Consider the following 22,835-nt stretch of genomic DNA (forward strand, 5'->3'; position numbering starts at 1 on the left):
GAGCTTGTAAGACATTTCTTTGGGGGGCTAGTTCCACTTGCCCAGTGCCCAGGCCACTCTCCTTCCAGGTGACCTCCAGTGTCCGTGTGGCTGAGTCCCCACCTGGCAGGAACGCGCATGCCCACACTTTAGGCCAAAGCCCCAAAGTGCCCGGCACATTCCAGGCTTGCACCATCTCCAAAGGGCCCGAGGGCCTTGCCAGAGAAGGGTAATGGCAGGAAGCCACAATATATTAAAACAGTAGATTAAAACAAACAAGAGCATTTTGGATCGTATTACACATCACTTTCCTCACGTCTGACAACAGAAAAAAATCAAAGGCGGTAAAAGACCATCGTAGACCATAATGGTCTAATAACTTGGTGATAAAAGCGCTTGTGGGAGCAGCGTGGGAGTAGTCTGCTCCTGGTGCAGGAATCAAAGCTCTCCTGCAAATCCACAGTGGTGTGCTCAGAGGCATTACTGCTTAAGTGCTCGTTTAAGACTTCCTCCAAAATGCAGCACACTCACTGGAGAATCATAATTAGGCCTCAATTGTGGGCCATATTCACACGTTGTGCATCATCCTTAAAGATGACAGAAGAAAAAATTACCCAGGGCCACGTGGAGTGGATATTAGCTCTTTCACCATTGTCCTCCATGGAAAAAAAAAAAAAAAAAAATTAACAATTCCCTGTCTAGACTCACAGCCTTCCGAATACTGAGCACTCAGGACTTTGTTTTGCACTGAAAAATGGAAGAAGAGAAGTTGGGGGAGCAGGAGGGCCGGGGGGCCTGAAATTTGCACCGTGGGGATGGACATGATCAAATCCATAAGAAAGTAAGAGTGTCGGCTGTTCTCCATTCCTGGAGCAGGGTCAAACCCAAAGTCACGGAGATCAAGTTCATCAGGAGCACAGCAGCCCAGAGCTGATTGTTACGTAGGAGCACATCACCTTTTGAAGACCACTTTCTACTAAGGGTTTGCATGATGAACTAAAATGCCATGAAAATGTCCAGCCATTTGTCCATTACTCCTTCTTCTCTTCCCAAACCTGCTCCTGTCCCTAAGTTTCTGCTCCTGGGGAACAGCTTTTATTTTTTAAGAAACTGACAAACAAAACTGCCCATTGCTCAGAGTGTCCACGGAAGCTTCGGTCCCTGGTGTGTGGCTCCCTTGTCCCCGTGGGTCCGTTCTCGTTCAGCAGAAGTCCACTCGGTCTGCTATCCAGGGGAACGGACCTAAACCTGATCTCGGGTCATTTCTGTTTATATTCTGAACCTGCCTACTGCTGCCATTTCTGCATGCTCTTCTTTAAACTGATCCCACACAAAAAAGCATATGTTTATTGGCTGTTCTTTTTTTCTATTTCCCAGGAGCACTTAACAATTCCCACTGGCTCTTCTGTGCCCCCATTTGGCCCTCGGTCATGTATTACCTGAGTTTCCTTGGCTTTTTCATGGACTAGTCTGCCTTGGAACACATGACAGTCTGTTCCATTCCATGTGTCTCTCGCCAAGCCCATGTGCCGTGCTCATGGCAGAACTTCCATCCCCCCCTTGTTCAGTTAACTGAGTTGCTGACTCCAGTCAGCTCTTGTCTGGAGACCTGGGGCATAAGAACAAGAAATCTCTAGATTTCTCTGCTGTTCATTTTTTTTTTCAACTGTAAACCCCCATCCTTTTCCTCCCCAAACCATTCTCTCCCCACTTTTATAAGACTTGAGTAAAAAAACAGCCCACCTTTTCTCCTCCTGGCTTTGGCAGCATGGGAATACCAGCAAAGAGACACGTGATTATGAAACAGGAAAACATAAAAGGCCTTACTATACTCACAGTGGTTCAAGCCCTACGTAACATTACTTGTCTATAATTATCATACGCTTTCTGTAAGAACATGGTGAGCACGTTGGCATCTATTTTTTCTTTCTCTTTCTTAACTTTCGTTAGCCACCAAAGCATCTGTAGAAAGCTTCAGAATTTGCAACTTCCCCTTCACATAGATTTCCCTCATTTGATTTTCATGGCAACTCTAGGTACTCAGCGACCGATTATTATTTCCACCTTATGGCTTCTAAAATCTGCACTTTAATAAGAGCGTCATAGCTAATAATGGAGGCATCACAAGTCAGTGACAAAGGAATAAGTTGTTCACATGTGATTTTAGAAAAATCGGCTCTCTGGTGGCAGAAAACCTCTAAGTCCTCATTTCACATGGCAAAATAAAATAAATTCCAAAATTTAAATTCCAAAATTGGGTATCAAAATTATGATACCCAAAAATTTTTTTTAAAACTATAAGAAAATGTAGGTAAGTATTTATTTATCTGCTCTCTGCATTGAAAGAATTTTCCAAGCATAAAACAATGCAGGAGGTCACAAAGGAAAAGACTAATAGATTATATCACACAAAGATTTTAAACCTCTAGATATAAAAAATAAAAGCAAAGCAAACAATGAACTGAAAAAATATGAGCCACACACATGACAGGCAAAAGGTTAATACTCTTAATATATAAGGCATCCATACAAATCAATAAGAAAAAGAAGTTTTCAAGTGGCGGAAGGTCATGAATAGACAATTTATAAGACAGAAAATACAAATGTCTGCCTAATCCACATAAGAAAAGCTATTCAGCCATAAAAAAGTAATCAAAGAAACTAAAAAACAGAGTCACCAGGTAGAGCTTCTTGCTTTTTAAATTAGCAAAAAACTAAAATAAAATAGAAAGATTGATCGTGCCAGATGCTGCAGAGGTGAAGTGAGAGAGGAATAGAAACTATATGATCTTTCTGGAAGGTGGTTTGGCATTAGGTATCAAGAATCTTGAAAATCATTATACTCTCTAACCTGGTGACTCCTCTTTAAGGACTCAGTCTTAAAAAGTAATCAGAAGGGTGGGCTGAAATGTATGTAAAAGACATTCTTTAGAGAGATTTATAACAATAAAATATGGAAACAATGTCCCCTAATAGGAGAGTGGTTTAAATTATGGCATATCTTCATATGTTTTCACTCATATGTGGAACTTGAGAAACTTAACAGAAGACCATGGGGGGAAAGGTAGGGGAAAAAATAGCTACAAACAGAGAGGGAGAGAGGCAAACCATAAGAGACTCTTAAATACAGAGAACAAACTGAGGGCTGATGGCGGGGGGCAGAGGGGGGACTGGTGAGGAAGAGGGGAAAATGAGTAATGGGCATTGAGGAGGGCACTAGTTGGGATGAGCGCTGGGTGTTGTATGTAAGCGATGAACCATGGGAATCTACCCCCAAAACCAAGAACACGCTGTACACACTGTAAGTTAGCCAATTTGACAATAAATTATATTAAAAATTAAAAAAATAATATTTTACACAACTAAAAAAAATAAATTAAATAAATTATGGCATATCTACAGAACGGAATATTGTAAAGACATGAATATCTGGAATAACTTTAGTGACAGGGAAAATATTTACCTTATAGCAAGAAAAAAAATTACTGAGATAAGCCTCAGTATTTTTCACGAAAAAGTCTCAAAAAGGTAAACAGCATGATGGAATGCAACCTTGGCTTCCTGTCCCTAGGGGACAGGGTGTCCCTGTCGCACCCACTGTCCCTCCGCTTATCACGCTTTGTCATTTCACAGGAGGAAAACAAGACCCTACACAACTACGAAGCCCGTTATACTCTAAAATCACTTCCAAGTTGGTGAATATACATAGTTGCAATTACGTAGTTCTTAGCAATTAGTCCTAATTAGTGCTTCTGTGTTCTGCCTTTTCTGTTTATTATTATTTAATATTTGAGTTCCCATGGATCAGCAGAGTCAACAAGCGTATCATTTTGATGATGCCACATTGCTATGTGTCCACCAAACCCTATCACCCTCACACTCTGGGCATGTAGTGAGACTACATTTCCCAGCCTCCCTTGCAGTTAAGTGTGGCTAGATGGCGGCATTCTGGCCACTAAAGTGTAGTCTTAATGTTGCCCCCCTCCCCACCTCCAGATCTGGTTCATGAAATCTCCCTTGCTGTCCTCTGTTATCCCTTCATTCCCTCATGCATTTATCAGATACAGAGAGGAAATGATGGAGCCAATAAATGGCAGCAGCCCGGGTCCCTGAGTGACTTTGTAGAGTAGACTCAACTGACCCACACTGGACTGTGATGTGGGCAAGAAGTCAACATTTACTGTGATAAGCTTTGATGTCGTTTGTTAAAGCAGTTATCCTACCCTGACCCCAGACTCGGCTACTATCCTTAGCTACTTGGCTATTATCTTAACCGATCACAGTCTGCTTAACCTCTGTCCTGTCTCGGATGTTTTCATTGTTGCTAAATACTGCCACAATTATCTTTGAACAAATTTTGCTTTTTCATTTGCTCCTTCCGGCTTATACTCATTGAGTGTATTCCCCCGAGGGGGTTACCAGGGCAATACCAGCGCATTACCAGGATTAACTATCTCATGGCTCTTGTTATGCCGGACTGCTCTCTAGAAATCCTGGAGCAAATGAGTGCTGCATCGACTAATGCATTGTCTCCCCACATCCCCAGTAGCACTGGGTTTTATTATTTTTCGTTGTGTTTGTTAATTCCTTAACAACAATTAGGAAGTGCTTTTCAAGAGGTCTCACTGAGGTCATTTACACTTGCAATACTTCGTGGGATTTCCTCTCTCCACAGTGTGAGGAGATCGTATTTGGCCCCACCGACCCCACCCTATCCTCTACCCTCTGGCCTGCTCTCTGATGCAGGCAGCCACAGGGACCTTCACGGGCCCTGCATCAGGAAAGCGATGACATTGCAAAATGCAGTAAAAGGAATCCAGCTTTCGCTTCTTCGTTACAAAACAGGCTTTTGGAAACTCACAGTAGAGACTATAGTTTTAAGGGGGGAAGAAAGCGTTATGTGTTTCAAAGCACGGCTTTTGAGTGTAAGAAGCCTCAGGCCTGAAGGACTCTGGGCATACGGTGGAGGCATAAATAATAGATTTGGAAGAATACGTGATCAGTCAGAGCCAGACAGCTCTGCCCCAGGCTAGATAAAGTTTCTCTGGGCTGAGGGAGTGGAGAAGTAGAGAGAAGAGAGGGCTTAAATGGCCGGTCCCAAAGGCAGAGGTGTGTGACAGAAGCCCTGAGGGGCGGATTGAAGCCAAGTCCCCTGTGCTCCACACGTGCCCAAGTGGATTCACACGTTCATTCAGGAAGTATTCATGCACAGGCACTGAGCACTGTGGGCACTAAATACCAGGTCCTTGCTCTCATGGAGCTGACATCCTATTGAGGATGTCAGTACACAATACACAAATTACACACACACACACACACACACGACATATACACACATCTACATACACATATACATAATGTCAGTGGTGATCAGTGCTCTAAAGACAAAACAGGACACAGAGTGATGGAGGATGGTGTTATTTTAAATGAAATGTCAGAGAAGGCCTCTCTGAAATGTGACATTTAAACAGTGGAATGGGAGGGGAACCATGAGAGTATGTGGGCATAGAACACTCTAGAAAGTGAGAACAGCAAATGCAAAGGCACTGAGACAGGAGTGTGTCCTGGCATAGACAGATCTGCAAGGAGACCAGTGTGGACAGCGAGCGGGGGGGGGGGGGGGGGGGGGGGAGAGGGAGGGAGAGAGAAGTCAGAGAGCTGGCAGGCAAGCAGGGTGCTATTAGGCTTTCTGGGTAGAAAGGACAGAGATAGGCTTACTTAATACAGGGCCTGTCTCCTCCTTTCCTAGAGTAGTGTCTAGGTTTCTGGCTATGAAGGGCCAAGGCAATGAAGGTGGGTGTCACAATAGGGAATGTCTGGGCGGCAGTCACATCAGATGTGACCGATGGCCCCCAAGGTCTTCACGGTATCCTTCTGTCTCCTCACCGCCAGGCCACTGCCCAGTGTCCTCTCCCCACTGCTAGGCATCTCGCGAGCACGTGGGGGACAGCTGGCCTGCCCAGTGCCCTCTCCCCACCGCCAGGCCTCTCGCAGGCACGTGGGGGACAGCCGGCCTCCCTTGTACCCTGTGGATGGGTGTTTGCCAGGGACTAAGGCAAAAATGCAGGAGAAACAGGCCTTTGGACCCTGGTGCCCCCTGCTCTCCTGCTCTGCACCCTCATTAGCTGCTTATGACCACACTGCCACAGGCCTGGCCTGCCAGCTGTATGCGCTGGGTTTCTAAATCCCCACCACCTCTATGAATTCCTCAGGCGTTCAGACTAAGCAATCTAAATATGTGAAGAAACACCACGCGCATCAAAATGGAATAACCCTCCATGGAAATTAGTTGCTAACTAACATAAATTAAGTTTCTAATTAAGTAAACATTGAAGAAGAGGGGTTTTGTTTTTGTTTTTAGCAGTTTCTCACCTATTTTTCCACTAGGGCAGGTGAGCACGTACTCGCGCGCGTGCGCACACACACACGCGCACACACACACACACACACACACACACACACACACACACACACCTGCATCCTCTAGAAAAACAGGGATCAGGAATCTGGCACCCGCTATCGACAGATTGCCACTCCTGTTCTAAATGAACTGCCGGCCTGGGCCTCCTTTTCATCTCAAAGGCCATTTGGCATAACCCCATTCATCTGCACAGACTGTCAAATTCTCTCTCCCGGACTTCTCCTGTGACCTTCATTTTATTCTCTGCTTGTGCCTGAGTGTGGCGGCTGAACTGGATTGATTAAAGTTTTAGCCCTGTCTTATTTTAATTCAAGAGCTAAGTGGAGCATTTAAATGAACTCGTAGAAGGACCCACTGTCAGGATTCTGAAATCCGGTTAATATTTCTCCCTTGGCTGCCGCACCCCCCACCCCCCCCATCATCACTGCTCTGTCTCCAGGTTGGCTTCTGGGTGATGTTCACGGTTGGTTAAAAATGACATCATCGGAGTGACCGAGAGTAGATTAATGTTCATTTCCATCTATCCATCCATCACTGGAGTTCCTGGGTTCATTAAGTGTGCTCCAGTCATGAGTTCCCTCCATTTCCCATAATTCACCGCAGGGTCTCATGAACTAGAATGGAGTTTGTCAGTTTCCCCCAGTTCTGAATAGAAGAGACAAGGGTTCTTTAGCGCCAAGCATCTTTTATCCTGGAGAGAGAACGTGAGGGGAAGGAGGGGAGAAGGCCGGGCGTGGTGACATATATGCACAGCATGCTCATTCATCACTGCCATTTACAAACGCCGTGATGGGCTCCGCATGGTCAGGGATGCTGGACTCGCACCTTCTTCTTCCGCCCTGGCTCTTCAGTCTGATTGCTCCTTTTCAGAGAGTCTCCTGGTCCCTCCATACTATTATTGGGCTGTAATTGCCTAAGGTTCTTCTTAGGACAGAGGAAAGAGCATGAAAGAAGTAAGCCAGGCATCCATCCCCCAGGGCTAGACCAGCCATGTCATGTCATGCCCAGGCCCCCTCTAAATTCTCAAGGCTCTGCTCAGCCCCCCACCCATTTATTCAATTCTGCCAATACTTATCATTTGCCTTCTACATGAAAGGCCCTATGCCAGGTGCTCAGGTATTCTAAAATGTACCAGGGATCATGGTTTTATTCAGGTTTGGTGAGACCAACAGACCAGACGACGGCTGCCACCGAAAAGGAGAGCTCACTACGTCCCAGCCGCAAGCCCTGTAGGTCCCAGCCCGATGCAGGAGAACCCTACCCAGCAACGAAAAAGAACGAGCTACAAACACGTGCAGAAGCAGGGATGAATCTCAGAGACACAATGATGAGTGTTAAGAGGCCAGATACAAAAGGATTTCATTTATACCAAGTTCAAGAACGCCTAAAACTTAACAGAAGCCAGAATAGTGGCTACCTCTGGGTGGGTGGGTATTGACTCAAAGGGGTACAAGGTGGAGTGCGTCTGAGTGGCTCCATCAGTTAAGCGTCTGACTCTTGATTTCAGCTCAGGTCACGACCTCACGGTCTGTGAATTAGAGCCCCGCGTTGGGCTCTGTGCTGACAGTGTGGAGCCTGCTTCAGATTCTCTCTCTCCCTCTCTTTCCCCCCCCCTTGCTCTCTGTCTCCCAAAATAAATAAATTAATTTTTAAAAAGAAGTGGTACAAGGGAACCCTCTGGCATACCCATATGTTCTATAAGGTGCACTGCATGGCTGTTATAAGGATGAATACAAATGTAAAAAAAAAAAAAACCTTACAGTTTTAGGAACTTTAGGAACTTACAGTTCCTAAGAGGAGGGGGCACACCATGCCATGCCATGCGGGGTCACACAAAGAAGCACCAGGGTCAGCCAGGAGGCCGAAGGAACAAATGGAAAGTTATGGGCAAAAGCCTTTATTGTGGTTTTTGTGGGAAAGAATGGGTGAGGAAGGGTAAGCAGATGAGCAAGCTTGAGGTTGGAGAGTTTCAAGAATTTCAGCAGGCTCTCAGCTCTAGGGATGCTTCCTGGTGCCTGGCCATGGAGTGGGTGATTTAGGGCAGGAGGATAATGTCCTAAGGACAAGAGGTGGTTGGAGCCCATGACTTGAGATTGGTTGGTGTGCACAGCAAAGGCGTGCTTGCAGATAAGTTGTCTGCTATCTCTAGGAATTAGACAACCCTAGAAGAGGTAGTCCCGCCCTAGGGGCTGCAAGGCTCCAAGAAGTCAAGGCAGCATCAAATACAGAAAATTAAAAATGTGATGAATACATGGTGTCTCCAAAAATGACAATCTCTGCCCTTGAAGAGTTCACACACCGCAAAACAAACACTTGTTTTGTTAGTAAAGTTTGACACCATAATGGCACAAGGAGGTACACCAGTCACCTCTGGGGTATCCGCACAACCTCCCACTCTTAGGAAATAGACCCCACATCTAAAGTCACCTTTGCGGATATCTGTGCAACCTCCCACTCTCAGGAGATAGACCCCAAATCTAAAGGAGTAGCAATTTCCAGGCTTGTAATTCATGACCTCACTCTCCCCCTGCGCAACTTGGCCACAGCTAATTGGACCAAACAAGACAGAGGTCCCAAATTCAGCCAATCAAATGTCCCTCCCCACGAACGTGGAATCGACATGCAGAGACTGCAGACCTTGTGCGGGTGGAAATTGTAACCGATGAACCAGGAACCAGGAGATAGTCTTACTTCACCATGTAGACCAGTGATGCCGAGCCCTGGAGGCACGTTAGAGCCATCTGGGGAGCCTGTAGGAAATATTTACACCAGGGTCCCGACTCAAACCACTTACACCCTCTGAGGGTGTGTCCAAGTGTCAGCGCCCCTGTTCCCAGCCTGACTCACTGCACACACCCATCAAAAAGGAACTCCCTTGCACCCTAGGCCCCCCGAGAGCACTACTGTGTGGGAAGTGACCCAGGACTGTGCTATCATTTGTGTGGGTGTCCCATGCGTCCAAGGACTCACGGAACACTGAGTAGGGAAGCCAGGAGAATTTTGCATCACCGTTTTCCCACGAAAGCTTCTAATAAAATGGACGTCCATCAAAGAGAGATGTGTGGTGCACCCAAGAAGTCAATATGTCAATGAACCAGGAAATATTTTTAGAGAGGGGGATGGATGGGAGGAAAGACAAAGCTCCTGCTCTGGAGGAGTCTCCATCTGAGCTGCAAAAGAGGTTTCGATGCGGAGTAGATACATACCCAGGGAAATGCACAGGCGCGCGGGCAGTCCGTGTAGTGGAGAGTAGGAAACCCAAGCATAATACGCGCCGAACAAACGGCACGCCGCACAATCAGAAAAGAAAGATCGCTCTGACCTGGCTGGTCCAGGAAGACTTCCTGAAGGTGGGGGAATTTACCCTGGTCTTTTGAGGAAACGTGGGCTTCAAACAGGTGGAAAAGGCAGGCCGCCCCCAGGCCAGGGTAGCCAGCTGTGTGGTGCTTGAAGGAGCGTCTTCCCCACCGCACTGTGAAAAGCCAACCCTGCCAGAAGGTGTTCTTTGGCCTCTCCCCAGATCTTCAGTCAAACTAAATTGTCCTCTGCCCATTACTCTCCTACGGCGTCAGGATTTGCCCCTCTTTCCCATCAAGCAAACCAGGAAAACTCAGGGGTTTACTTTTTTTAAGTTTATTATTTTGAGAGAGAAAGAGAAAGAGCACAAGTGGGGGAGCAGCAGAGACAGAGGAAAGGGGACAGAGGATCTGAAGCAGGCTCCACGCAGGGAGCAGAGGCCTGAGGCAGGGTTTGAACTCACCAACCCTGAGATCAGGACCTGAGAGGAAGTCGGATACTTAACCGGCAGAGCCACCCAGGCGCCCCGGAAAACTCAGGGGTTTAAACTGCCACTAGTCCAAATCCAAGAAAGCACAAGGATCCAAGTGGGGCCCTCTGACCTCTGGGAGAGCAGGTGTCAGGAGACAAGGCAGGTGATCCCAGACGACAGGAAACCGGGGTGTCACCCCTGGTGAGACGGGGGCATCACACACTTGAAACTCAGGCTCCCCACCTTCAAAAGAACAACTCTGACAAGCGGAAACAGACAAGAGTTTTGTTCTAGCTGCTCAGCTCTTCCCAGAAACGAATCCCTAAGTGCCAGGGGCCTGGAGTAGGTCTGAGACCCAGTCATCCCAGAGAAAACAACTTTACTCCATTCCTCATCCACATCTGCAAATCCCTCCCCAGCTTGAGAACCAGTCATCCTAGCAAGAGCCATCTTCTCGCCACAGCTCTTCTCGTTCCTTCCCACTGCCCCTGTGTCCTGTCCTCCCTCCCCATCCCTACCTGGACCCCTCACTCCTTAGCAGCAGTCAACTCTCAAGGAATTAGCCCCAAACTCTCAAATATCTGCTTGGATTTTTTTTTTAAATTTACCTCTGAGAGAGAGACAGAGAGTTGGGGAGGGCTGGGGATGGAGGGACAGAGGATCTGAAGTGGACTCTGCACGGACAGCAGAGAGCCTGGTTCGGGGCTCGAACCCATGAGCCGTGAGATCATGACCTGAACTGAAGGCAGACGCTTAACCAACTGAGCCACCCAGATGCCCCTATCTGTCTGGATTCTTAAGGCCTTCAAACCCACAGCCTCTGTCCGAGTTTCAGGTCAGGGGTATCCTCTTTCCTTGCTTGCCCTGGTGGGGGGAAGACTCAGATTTGTATACATTCTTTAAAAAAAAAACAAAACAAAACCCTTCCCTCCCCTTTGGGCATGAGAATAACATCTGGGGATAGATGTCTCTGGGTCACCTTTGTCGTGGGGCTCGGTTTCCCCCTCCGTGCAATCCAGAGTAGACCCTGACCTCTCCCCAAGGACGACCCCTCCCCCTACTCTTGTTCCCGTTTATGGGCTTTTTTCCACCAAGGCAGCTTATTTGCAGCTGTAGGCTTTCAGCCGCGCTCCGCTCTGCTCCTTTCTGCTGCTGTGGAACATTTTCCATGCCACTGGGGAACGTAATTGCTCCTCACATGCATTTTTGAAAGACCTCGGAAACCTCTGCATAAATCAGTAGAAGTTCATTTATGGTTTTAGAATATTCTGGATAATTTATTTGGTGTCAAGGAGCCTGAGCCTGAGCCTTCACCGTTCAACCTGGGCCCTGCAGGGCTCCACTGCATTTCCCTTGCATGTTTGTTTTGGTTTGCCCTGAAATGCTAGCCAGCCACAAGGAGACCTTTATCATTATTCCAAATAGATTTTTCCCCTTTCTAATGACATACTCTTTGGAGGTTTGACACTGAGCCAGCGCTTCTTCCCCTTTTAAAAAACCAACAGCTAATCCAGAGCTCTCTTCCTTCCAAGCCGTGCGGGCTGCGGCTCTCAGATTTCAGCCTGTCCTTCCTGAGAGTTTGAATAGCAGGGCCAGCATGCAGACCTCCTTCCAATGACTTCCTGCCGTCTTCACGCTGGCCAGGGCGGGCAGCATCCAGAAAAGCGACCCAGATTATGGCGACACAGTTGGAAAATAGCATCTGGTCCCCACAGTCTGCAGATCTGGCATGCTTGACATTCTCGGTCCTGTCCTACCAGAAATGCCTGGAGAAAGATGGCGCTGACATTTTTAGCAATTTGCACAATGTCTATCCCCCTAGGCTTTTTTTTTTTTTTTTTTTTTACATCCTTCCTGGCTATGGACTGAGGTTCAGATGTTCAGTGTTCCCTGCTTTTTGCTCTCTCAGTATTCCCACTCCCCCAAATCATGTGCTCAAGCCCTAAACTCCTGTCCTCAGAGGACAATCAGACTGACACCTTTAGTGTTTGTGCTTGATTTTATGGCCTCGTGATCTTGTGCCCTTTGGGGTTCAAAGGTCACATCAGGCAGCAGGCAGGGAGGTTTTTGATGTAACCTCTGAACCCCAGAAAACAAAAGGACAGGGGCCCACAGAGACAATCCATCTAAAAATGTTCATATAAAGAATGCAACTCAATCAGCCCAGAGCATGCAAATTACCCAACATTTTTATGGAGCACCCGGCTAAATTCAAACTTCGAGTCAGAAGAAGGGACACAAACCCCATGATCCCAATACATAAATCAAAGCTTGAGAAAAGCAAAGAAATGAGTTTACAACCAATTCAGAATGGAAGGATTTGCAAGATGTGATTTATAAATTGTTTTCCTCCCCCACCCCCACCTCGGTCCACACAGAAGCGCGCGCACGCACACACACACACACACACACACACACACACACACACACACTCTGGTCATTACAATGCAACTATCTGAAAATCAAGCATTTTCTTTTCTGAAGGTTCGCCCAGTGCTAAGCTGGACAAATGAGAGACCCGTCAAAGGCCAAGTGCTCTCTCCTTGGCCACTGGAACCATCCTCAGAAACAGGCTGAAAGTCAGTAGAGCAGGCAACTGATAAGATGAGGCCTTGTCACATTCTGTAGAACAGATGTCACCTCCTGTACTATACAGATTGTCCTTCAACAGCCCTTAATACCTGCACACATGCCCCCAGGCAAAGGTCAGACTCATTTTTGAATTGCTGAAATATCCTCTTCACCTGGTGAGGTGGTTAAGCAGGGGATACTCCTGGTTTCACGACTATTAAAGTTTTATTTCTCTAAAAAATAAATACCTAAGTGTGTGTATCTAGCTTGGCAGGTAAGATGCTGATCCTGGGAAAGAGATCTTTAGAACTTTGCCAAATAAGTCTGTATGAGCAAAAGTTGTGTTCAGATACCAGGCCTTGGGGAGAAAAGAAATAGATATGCCTTACCCTTTTACTTCTTTTTTTTTAAGTGTATTTATTTATTTTGAGAGAGATGGAGACAGCGTAAGTAGGGGAGGGGCAGAGAGAGAGGTGAAAGAGAATCCCAAACACTCTGCACTGCCAGCATGGAACCCGATGTGGGGCTTGAACTCACGAAATGGTGAGATCATGACCTGAGCCGAAACCAAGAGCCGGTCGCTTAAGTAGCTGAGCCACCCAGGCGCCCCTTTTTCAATTAATTTTTATTTATTTTTGAAAGAAGAGAGCATGAGTGGGGGGAGGGCAGAGAGGGAGAGAAAGAATCCCAACCAGGCTCTGTGCCGTCTTCAAGGAGTCCAACTGGGGGCTCGATCCCATGAACCTTAAGATCATGACCTTGAGCCAGAGTCAAGAGTTGGACGCTTAACTGACTGAGCCACCCAGGTCCTCCTGTGCCCTACCCTTATATTTTTATTATTTTTTAATAATAATTTATTGTCAAGTTGGCTAACATACAATATGTATACTGTGCTCTTGGTTTTGGGGTAGATTCCCATGATTCATCGCTTACATGCAACACCCATTGCTCATCCCAACAAGTGCCCTATGTGCCTTACCCTTTTAAATGAAGGCTTGTTTGCAAATAAAATACGTGTCCCCTTCTACAGCAAATGTGAGAAACTTGCAGGAGCCTCCAGATTCCTGTTCCAGATCTTCCATTTGGAAGAATTTCTCTCTGCTCTGTCTCATCCAGGCTCCTCTTTTTCTTTTAACTTTGCATTAGACTGTAATTTCCCTGGGAGGAATGAATATATTTTTAACTATAACTGAACAGTAGCACAACAGTGTTCGATGAAAATGTGTCCTAGGGGCACCTGGGTGGCTCAGTCGGTTAAGCGTCCGGCTCTTCATCTCGGCTCACATCGTGATCTCGTGGTTCATGGGATTGAGTGTCGAGTCAGGCTCTGCATTGGCAGCACAGAGCCTGCTTGGGGTTCTGTTTCTCCCTCTCTCTCTGCCCTTCCCCCATTTGTGCACACACACTCTCTCTCTTAAAATAAATAAACTTTAAAAAAAATGTGTCCTACACAGTGGAACCCCAAAGCAATGTCAGATGAAATAAGAATCCCAGAAAGAACTCTAGAAAGGAAGAGGCCTGGTCCCCCAGTTGGATGACCTCACACAGGCCACCTCCCCTCTCTGAGCTTCAATTTCTCCACCTGTAAAGTCAAAGCATGCTTCTGATTTTCCACGGCATGCCCTGCACAGGCCCTGCGAAGGAGCCTGGACAGCACGATGTCTCTGGTTCTGGACAGTCTCCTCTGGACACAGGAGAACGGACTAAACCGCTGTTTCTCTAACCCTATTCTCCAACTCAGGGCTTCCACAAATTGTTTCCTTTCCAGGAGAAGTGAAATACAGCCCACCGAAACCATGTTCCCAGTGATAACTGAGCAGCAAATATTATTTTTAAATGTGCTGCAAAATTCTCCTGTGCTATTTTGGAAACCCAGCCCCAGGAGTATACATGAGCTACACTGAAGCTCAGAGTTCTCCTGGACAGCTTCTGCCAGACCAAGGGCTCGAGGCTGCTGTGGCTGAAAAAGCCAGGAGTCACTGTTAGATCGCACAGACACTCGGACACTTTATACATTCCTTAGGGGCCCACCAGAGGTCACAGGGCTAGTCAGGAACAGTCAGACTTGAAGCCTGGGTTCCTCCATTCCCAGCCCATAATAATGCTATGATAGCGAAGGATTCCTCCCACCCGGAGCATTTACTTCTTACATATCACGTTCGCTCTCTCCACAGAAATGTTACTCTCCTGGTCTTAGAGATGAGAAACCAGAGTCCTGAGAGGTTTGATTCCTTGCTCAGGTCTCATCCGGGGAACCAGGGTTGGGTTCCAGGTTCTACTGGATTCCAGGCCTGTGCTTGGAACACCCACCTCAGCCCTGAGACCCCATTTCCATGCTCTGACCATACGGTGCTGCCTCATAAGTGGGAGACGTGAAGCTAGCAGGTCCTAAGGAGTGTGGAGGAGTGCTTTCTGGGAAAGGCAAGAAGAGGGTGTGTGGGGGGCTTAATGGTGTCCCCCAGAAAGACATCAACGTGTCTTTCCGGCACCTGTGATATGAGCTATTTTGGGAAAAGAGTCTTTGCAGATACAATCAAGGATCTCAAGGTGATCCGGGTGGGCCCTAAATCCAATGACAAGTGTTCTTACAAGTGACAGAAGAGAAGACACAGGAGAAGTCTGCGTGAGGCCAAGGCAGAGATTGAAGTGACACAGAGATAAGCCAAGGAACACCTGGTGCCACTGGAAGCTGGAAAAGGCAAGGAACGTTCTCCCCAGAGCCGGTGGAAGGAGCCTGGCCTTCCCGACACCTTGATTTTGGATTTCCAGCCTTCAGAACTGTGAGAGAATAAATTTCTGGGTTTTTTTTGTTTTTGTTTTTTTTTAAGCCACCCTGTTGGTGGTACTTTGTCACAGCGGCCCCAGGAAATGAAGGGTGGAGTAAGCATTTCCTTTGGGGAGAGCTGCAGGTGTCCTCAGGAAGTGTGGACCCAGAGGGAGCCGCCCCCCACCCACCTGCCTACCGCACCAAAGTTCTTCCCATGAAGGCAGAGTCATTACTTAGGCTTCTGAGGCCCCAGCATTGGCTGCTGCCCACGTGACATCTCCTTCCAGGAAGCAGAAGAGCTAGAAGCGTCTGGTAGGTGAGCGCCAACCCCAGCCCAGGTGTCCTCAGGCTCTTTACCACTGTAAAGCTGCTAATAATGGGGTTTTGGACTATCTCTCCATGTGCCTTTTGCTTAACGGAACCCAGCTTCTTTCTCTTAGCAAGACGTCGCAACTGAACCCAGCCACCTTCCAGCCTGAGTCAAAAATCTTAGGTTTCCAAATTAGCCCAGGAGGGCGTGTGTTAGAGAAAGGGTCTGTGCTTCATTGAAGGTTTCCTTTAGACTCCCATCCCTCCCAAATATATGTGAAATGTACTAGATTTACAACACTTCCGCTGCCGGGCAAAATTTTAGGGACACGCCTATACGCAAAACATGGTCCGCGATGCGGATTGCCTGTTTGTTCCTGACCAACGTGCGCAGGGCAGACGGCTGCACTTCCTGTGAGACAGCCCTGTGACAGAACGCACCACAGGCAGGGCGACACACGCTCCTGATTGCCACTGCTGGACTGAGTCATCCTTCCCTGTGCCCGTAAACCGGAAGGACCCTCCACCCCAAAGGAGGGCCGGTGAGAACAGACAGCACCGTTTAGCCCTTGCGCTGTGCACTGTGGACCCAGAGGCTCATTTGATTGTCACCCCTCAGACCTTATTCCAGTGATTTCCCAACCTTTTTCAGGTGCAACACAGGCCAGACCCTGCTCGGCTGGTACTGTTCTGGGCGGCCAGACGTGACGAGCCTGGGAGGTCAGGCCACCTCAGGCCACACCTGACCACCCCAAGGGCTGATAGACCACTAAGCAGCCAGAACACCAAGAAACCTGCCTGAGCCCAAGAGTCACAAGGCTCTGCCTCACAAAGCTTATTTTTGTATGTATTTAATATTTAATAAACCTAATTTTTTTTTAAATGAGAGAGTTCCAAATCCTTAGAAGCAAATCTAAAGAATTTTGGAAATATTTGAAGATGCCTCCTAAGCAGGTAAAACAAGAGTAGAGGTTTTTAAAAAATAGAAGCTTACGCCAAGAGTTTTGATAAAATGAGATCACCGTAATAAAAAATTCTCTGGGATTCTGCTCCCACCTGTGAATCATACCGAGAATGAACCACCTCGCAGTGGACACCATAGTTTGGGGGGTATATAAAAGCCCCATTTTCCTCCCCTCTCACAACCTTCAGGTGCACACACAGGCACACACACAATGAACCAAGAAAGGAAGGAAAAGAGATCAGTAATGAGAGAGCCCACTAATGGATTGGCTTAAGTATAAAACAACATCCCATCACTGTTCTAGAAAATAATCAATCAAGCACTTAATTTTAAACATAAAAGTAAGCTGCCAGGAGACTGTTAATAGATAACCAAATAAATTAACAGTTGTAGGTGGGATTTGAAACCAGGTCAGATTTCCCTCTCCCCCAAGCTCCGAGCCCATGCATATAAAGGGTTTCCCCAGCTTGGCAGCTGATCTCACACTGTTTCAAAGAGAAATCTCCTTTTAGCCAATATCCCCTCTCAGCGGGCTGGTCACTTCAGGGAATTGTCCTTTGTGCGTCTTCCATAAATTTTATAACACCGCTACTTTAAAATATTGATGGGCAACTTGGCCTTGGCCCAGGCCCACAGTGGGTTAGTGTGGACATGAAAACCTTCAGGAGCACAGAAGCAGGAAGGAACACATCCCCCGCTGACCTTTCTTAAAGGGACAATTGTGTAAGTGCGGTGGTTACCTGAGCTGGAGGCCTGCCCGGCTTTGATGGATGGTTCTGCCCTCTGGGAGCCATCTCAGAGGCACACGGGGACAGGAGGGTGTGTGGGACACACACAGGCGATGCTCAGGTACCTGCAGACCCATAAAGGGTAAGTGAAATCCACACGTAAGCCCCCAAGTTGTTTTAACCTGAGACTCAAGTTTCTCTCAACATTCAAACTCTTTGCAAAGTTATTGATGAATAAGGATTGGCAGCTTTATAGTCTGTCTCTTCTCCTTATACCCGTGACCTTCTCAGGGCAAGTGACCAAAACTAAATGCAACAAGGAACATCAAAGGCAGGACTAGAGAATTGATCCCTGATTCCTGGAGGCTCTGTGATTGCTCTGAATTTCTAGGATGATATCCATTCTGCCATCACACTCTCTTCAAAATATCCCCCCGAAAAACAACACAGTAAAAGTCCACCTCCTAGAATAAAGTTACCACTGAGAGCAATAAAGCAATAGTCTGCTAATCAAATGAATAACACAATGATAGCTGTCATTTATTGGGCCTTACACACACACACACACACACACACACACACCCCAAGCACTGCACTGTATCAAATATGTTGTGCATGTGATCTCATTGAATCTTTTTTTTTTTTTTAATCTGCAAAAATATCCTTTGATTCAGAAAATATACTGCTAGGAATTTTTTTCATGGAAGTAATGGAGGCTATGTCCAAAGACTTTGTCTACAAAGATGTTAATCATATTTAAGTAAGAAATTAAAATAGGGGCACCTGGGTGGCTCAGTTGGGTAATCGTCTGACTTCAGCTCAGGTCTTGATCTCATGGTTTGTGGGTTTGAGCCCCGCATCAGGCTCTGTTCTGACAGCTCGGAGCCTGGAGCCTGCTTCAGATTCTATGTCTCCCTCTCTCTCTGCCCGTACCCCACTCATGCTCTGCCTTTCTCTCTCTCTCTCTCTCTCAAAATAAATAAACATTGAAAATAATTTTTAAAAAAGAAATTAAAATAAAAAGTTCTGGGGCATCTGGGTTGCTCAGTTGGTTGAACACCTGATTCTGACTCTTGATTTCAGCTCAGGTCAATGATATCACAGTTCATGAGATCGAGCCCCATGTCAGGCTCTGCACTGACAGTGTGGGGCCCGCTTGAGATTCTCTCTCTGCCTCTTTCTCTCTCTGCCCCTCTCCCCCCTTCTCTAAAATTAAAAAAAAAAAATTAATAAGAAAAAGTTCCAATAATGGAGAGGTGGTAAAAAAAATTACATTATATCCATACAATATAATATTGTGTGGCCATTTAAAACTATGTTGTAGGGATGCCTGGGTGGCTCAGTCAGTTTTAAGCCTCTGACTTTTGGTTTCGGCTCAGGTCATGATCTCACTGTTGGGGAGTTCAAGCCCCAAGATGAGCTCCATGCTGACAGCGTGGAACCTGCTTGGGATTCTCCCTCTCCCTATCTCTCTGCCCCTCTCCTGCTCACTCTCTCTCTCTCTCTCTCAAAAAAAAAAAAAAAAAAAAAAAAGAATTTAAAACTATGTTGTAAAAGATGTATTTACAAAGAAAATATGTCTAAGAGATAGTATTTGGTAAGCAATAGAAGAATAGGAACACTATGAATATTTTTACAAATTTATGGTAGGTAATACATATATATGCACAAAGTATGTGATGAAATTCATCAAAGTATGATTATCGGTGACTTTTTTTCTTCATTTTATTTCTCTTTCTGATTTTTTATAATTTCTTAAAAAGAATTTTTTTTAATATGTATTGTTGAGAGAGAGACAAAGAGTGCGAGTGGGGGAGAGGCAGAGAGAGGGAGACACAGAATCCAAAGCAGGCTCCAGGCTCTGAGCTGGAGCCCCAGGTGGGGCTGGAATTCACAAACTGTGAGATCATGACCTGAGCTGAAGTTGGATGCTTAACTGTCTGAGCACCCACCAGGTGCGGCCCCCCCCCCCAATTTTTTATAATTTCTAGTAAGAAAAATATTTTTTAGAGAAAGAGACAACAAGCAGGGAAGAGGGGCAGACAGGGAGTGGGGGGGAGGGGGAGACAGAGAGAATGAATGAATGAATGAATGAATGGGAATCTTGGGCAGGGCTTAAGCAGGACTCCATCCCAGGAGCCTGGAATCAAGGAACCTGAGCCGAAATCAAGAGTTAGAACCTCAACCGACTGAGCCAACCAGGCACCCCAAGAAAATTATTTTTTTTAATTATGGCCCGGTACTATGCCCAAATATTCATAGATGTTAATAAGCTTAATAATAGCCCATTACACATACAAATCCCTCTCTAGTCTATGATGTAGATTTGCCACATCATCTCAGCTGACCCTCAGGGCAACATTCTCGGGTAGTCAGAGAAGATGTTTTGGAATTCCGGAGATTTTGAAACACATACACAAAAATGAAAGAGAAAGGTACCAAGAAGCCAGGGCCCATCCTCAGCTCTCGGGCAGGCAGCACCCAGGCCTGTGTGGAGCCTGTGCTGGCTGCCCCTGGCCACGGCCCACAGGCCCTTCCCTCCAAGCCCTCCGCGACCACTGAGGGGAGCCCTGTGCCATCGGCTGCATCCGGGGCTCTCAAAGCCATCTGCCGCCTACCTCCTTGGGTCCCCCCCAACCACCACCCGCTGCCCCCCAGGACTCAGGTTCTCCAGGATTCCGCTCTGCTCAGGCCAGGAAGGGAGGGGGCGGGGCAACATTCCAGAACACCCGCGAAGCAAAATCTCTGACCCGGATGAGAGCAGTGCCACAGAGCTGGCTCCTACCCGCTTAGGAAAGCCAGTCGTTGGCATCTCTTCCCGTGCCTGCCATCAGTGACATCACACCGGTAGCCCGGAATCTGCGGTGGTGGGAGTATTTACACGACCGGAAGCGGCAAACAGTGTAAATCAGGGCTTTTTTTTTTTTGTCCTCGCAGAAAGCCAGGAGTTGCACCGTCACCAGCCCAGCACTGCAGGCTCTCAGAAGTAGAAATGCACGCACTGCAGTCAAGTCCAGCATCCCAGACCCCTGCTTTAAACAGGATCACACCTGCTTCCACCAAAGCAGGACGTGAACGCTCTTTTGAAATGGTGACGCATTATTCAGAGAACCGGTTCCATATTCCCAACGCCTTGCCAATCTGCCTCCTCTCCACTCACCTTGCGGCCACTTAAGTTTGCTGTGGCTCCTTCAAAGTCCAAGCAAGGCCATCTAGCGCACTTTTATTTCTAAACTTCACGGTTGAAACCAGCAGAGTGGCCAGCTCCCCGAGAGGGCGCCGGGTCTGGGTCAGACGGCTCCTGGGTCCTGGTCTCTGAGACTTCCCTCGGGGCGGCCCTCTGAGGGACCCGGCGGCTTGTCGGCCACGGCTCTGTCTCCAGGTCCCCGGGCCCCCTCCGCTGCGTGAACAATGTCTGCTCTTTCTGCGCTTGTGGACAACCCGGCTGGAAGTGAGGCCTGGGCAGGAGACCCCTCGGTCCAGATGGTGCTAAGGCGGACAGAAGTAACAGGCAGGGACATCCCCTGGCGCAGGTCGTTAGTCTGGGCGGGGAGGGGGGGGGGGGAGGATCCATTTAAATCTCTTTGAGAAGTGGCCGCAACCGAGCCGCCCCAGGCCCTCGGAACGCTACGTCACGTTGCGCAGCCGCAGTCAGGCGTGTGCGCGTGTTCTCGAGGAGTCCGGAAGGGAAGGCGTTCCTTACTGCGGTCTAGCGCCACCACGGCCCATCCGCGTACTTGGCCTTGAGGGGGATTCGGGAGGGATCAGGAGGAAAACCTTGAAGCTCTCCCTAGCTCCAGAGGATCAAGGGGATTGCGGCAAAGGTTCACACGGGGCCGGGAACAAAAGAAAGCATCTCAGAAGCACAGAAGGGTGAAGTGGCTGCAGGTTGTCTCTATTCCGGTCAAGTTCTGAGGCACAGGAAGAGGTTAGAATTCACCGCTTGCCGCAGTTTTCTCTCTTCTGCCCCAGACTTGACATAAGAAAGAAACGAAAGAAAATGCTTGTCTGCAGAGCCCAGCCCTAAGACCACTTTCCTTCAGGAAAAAGCGGACCCATGAGGATCTGATGGTCATCCTGGGGCGAGGCCACCGGGCGGCTGTCGGGGGGGCCAGCTCTGCACAGGGGTGCGCCACCTCGTTGTCTGTGGCCGTCACGGACATCATGAGGCTCGGCCTCCCCGAGGAATGGACGTGAAGCAACGAGCAAGCACCGTCACCAAACAGGAGCAGGCGCTCAGGGAGCCGCTGCCGGTCTTAAGGAAGATCCTGTTCCCCGAACGAGTGCCAGCTGCGGCGTGGGGTCCTCACTCGAGACCATTCTCTGGGGCCCAGTGAGGCGAGAGGCAGAACGAAGGCCTCCTCGTTAGGCCCCATCCCGGCCTCTGGCCGGAACTGATCGGGAAAGTCACACGTGCACGGTTCAGGGGTTTTGTGAGCACGACAGGCTCATGGGGGTTTTGCCGGAGAGGATTGGAATCTTACTAAAAAGATTGAAATACCTACTCACCACGGGGTGGCCTCCACTCTGAATAGACAGTGATGGAGAGACTTGCCTCCATATGTAGCGAATCTGAAGAACAACCCCAGTATGCAGTCCACATGTACCATTTCCAGGATTCCAGAAAATTCCCCCTTAGGCACCAGTGTGGTAAACAGTCCCCAACCAGCTCTCGGAAAAAAACAACCGATGCAGGAGTGTGTGTTTATTGTACATTTTACCAGTACAAAAGAAGACACACTTTATACAAATAATAATCAAATACACAATACTCTTTAAACTCCATATAGCCAATTGATCCTCAAAGAAATCCTTTGTTGATTTTTACCAAGCTCTTGCATCTGTAGCCAGTCTATGGTTGCAGTGGGTCAACAAGTATAGTTCTGACATGAATGTTGATTTTTTTTTAATGAGTAATACAAATGTCAAACAACTCCTCTGGGTGTCGAAACTTCACTTGGATACATTGGATAATAGTTTTCAAATAATGGAAGACTATTTCAGGTCTTTGTGCTATTTGCAATGTAAAGGCTATAGATGACAACTTATATCGGCATTATTAATATTTTTTCCATCACTTTCTTAAGTCTAGATAATCAACAAAACAATGAGTCAAGTCCCAACGTACAGTATTTGCTGATTTCTACAGTGTAAATAGCCCTATCACAGCCAAGGGCAAGCTGCCATGATGTCACCGAACCGACTTGGAAAGAGAGGCACAGTAACACATCATTCTGTGGTATTTCCAACCTACAGGCACGATAAACGTAAGTCACTGCTACAACAAACATAAGAAAATGTAGTAAAATAATTGAGAAGTGATGAAT

General features: G+C 47.4%; 1 long non-coding RNA gene across 1 annotated transcript in view; it reads right to left on the reverse strand.

Moving 5' to 3' along the window:
- Positions 1–21,048, reverse strand: part of LOC144613802 (uncharacterized) — a 56,872-nt gene extending 35,824 nt beyond the window's left edge. Inside the window, exons 1-2 of the long non-coding RNA XR_013551225.2 lie at positions 20,669–21,048; positions 17,521–17,633 (exon numbers count right to left, since the gene is read on the reverse strand). This is a non-coding gene — a long non-coding RNA (uncharacterized LOC144613802). The remainder of the gene's footprint in view (positions 1–17,520; positions 17,634–20,668) is intronic.
- Positions 21,049–22,835: the final 1,787 nt, after the last annotated feature.

Source organism: Panthera onca, chromosome D3 (genome assembly GCF_046562875.1).
Source record: "Panthera onca isolate mPanOnc1 chromosome D3, mPanOnc1 haplotype 2, whole genome shotgun sequence".
Taxonomy (NCBI): domain Eukaryota; kingdom Metazoa; phylum Chordata; class Mammalia; order Carnivora; family Felidae; genus Panthera; species Panthera onca.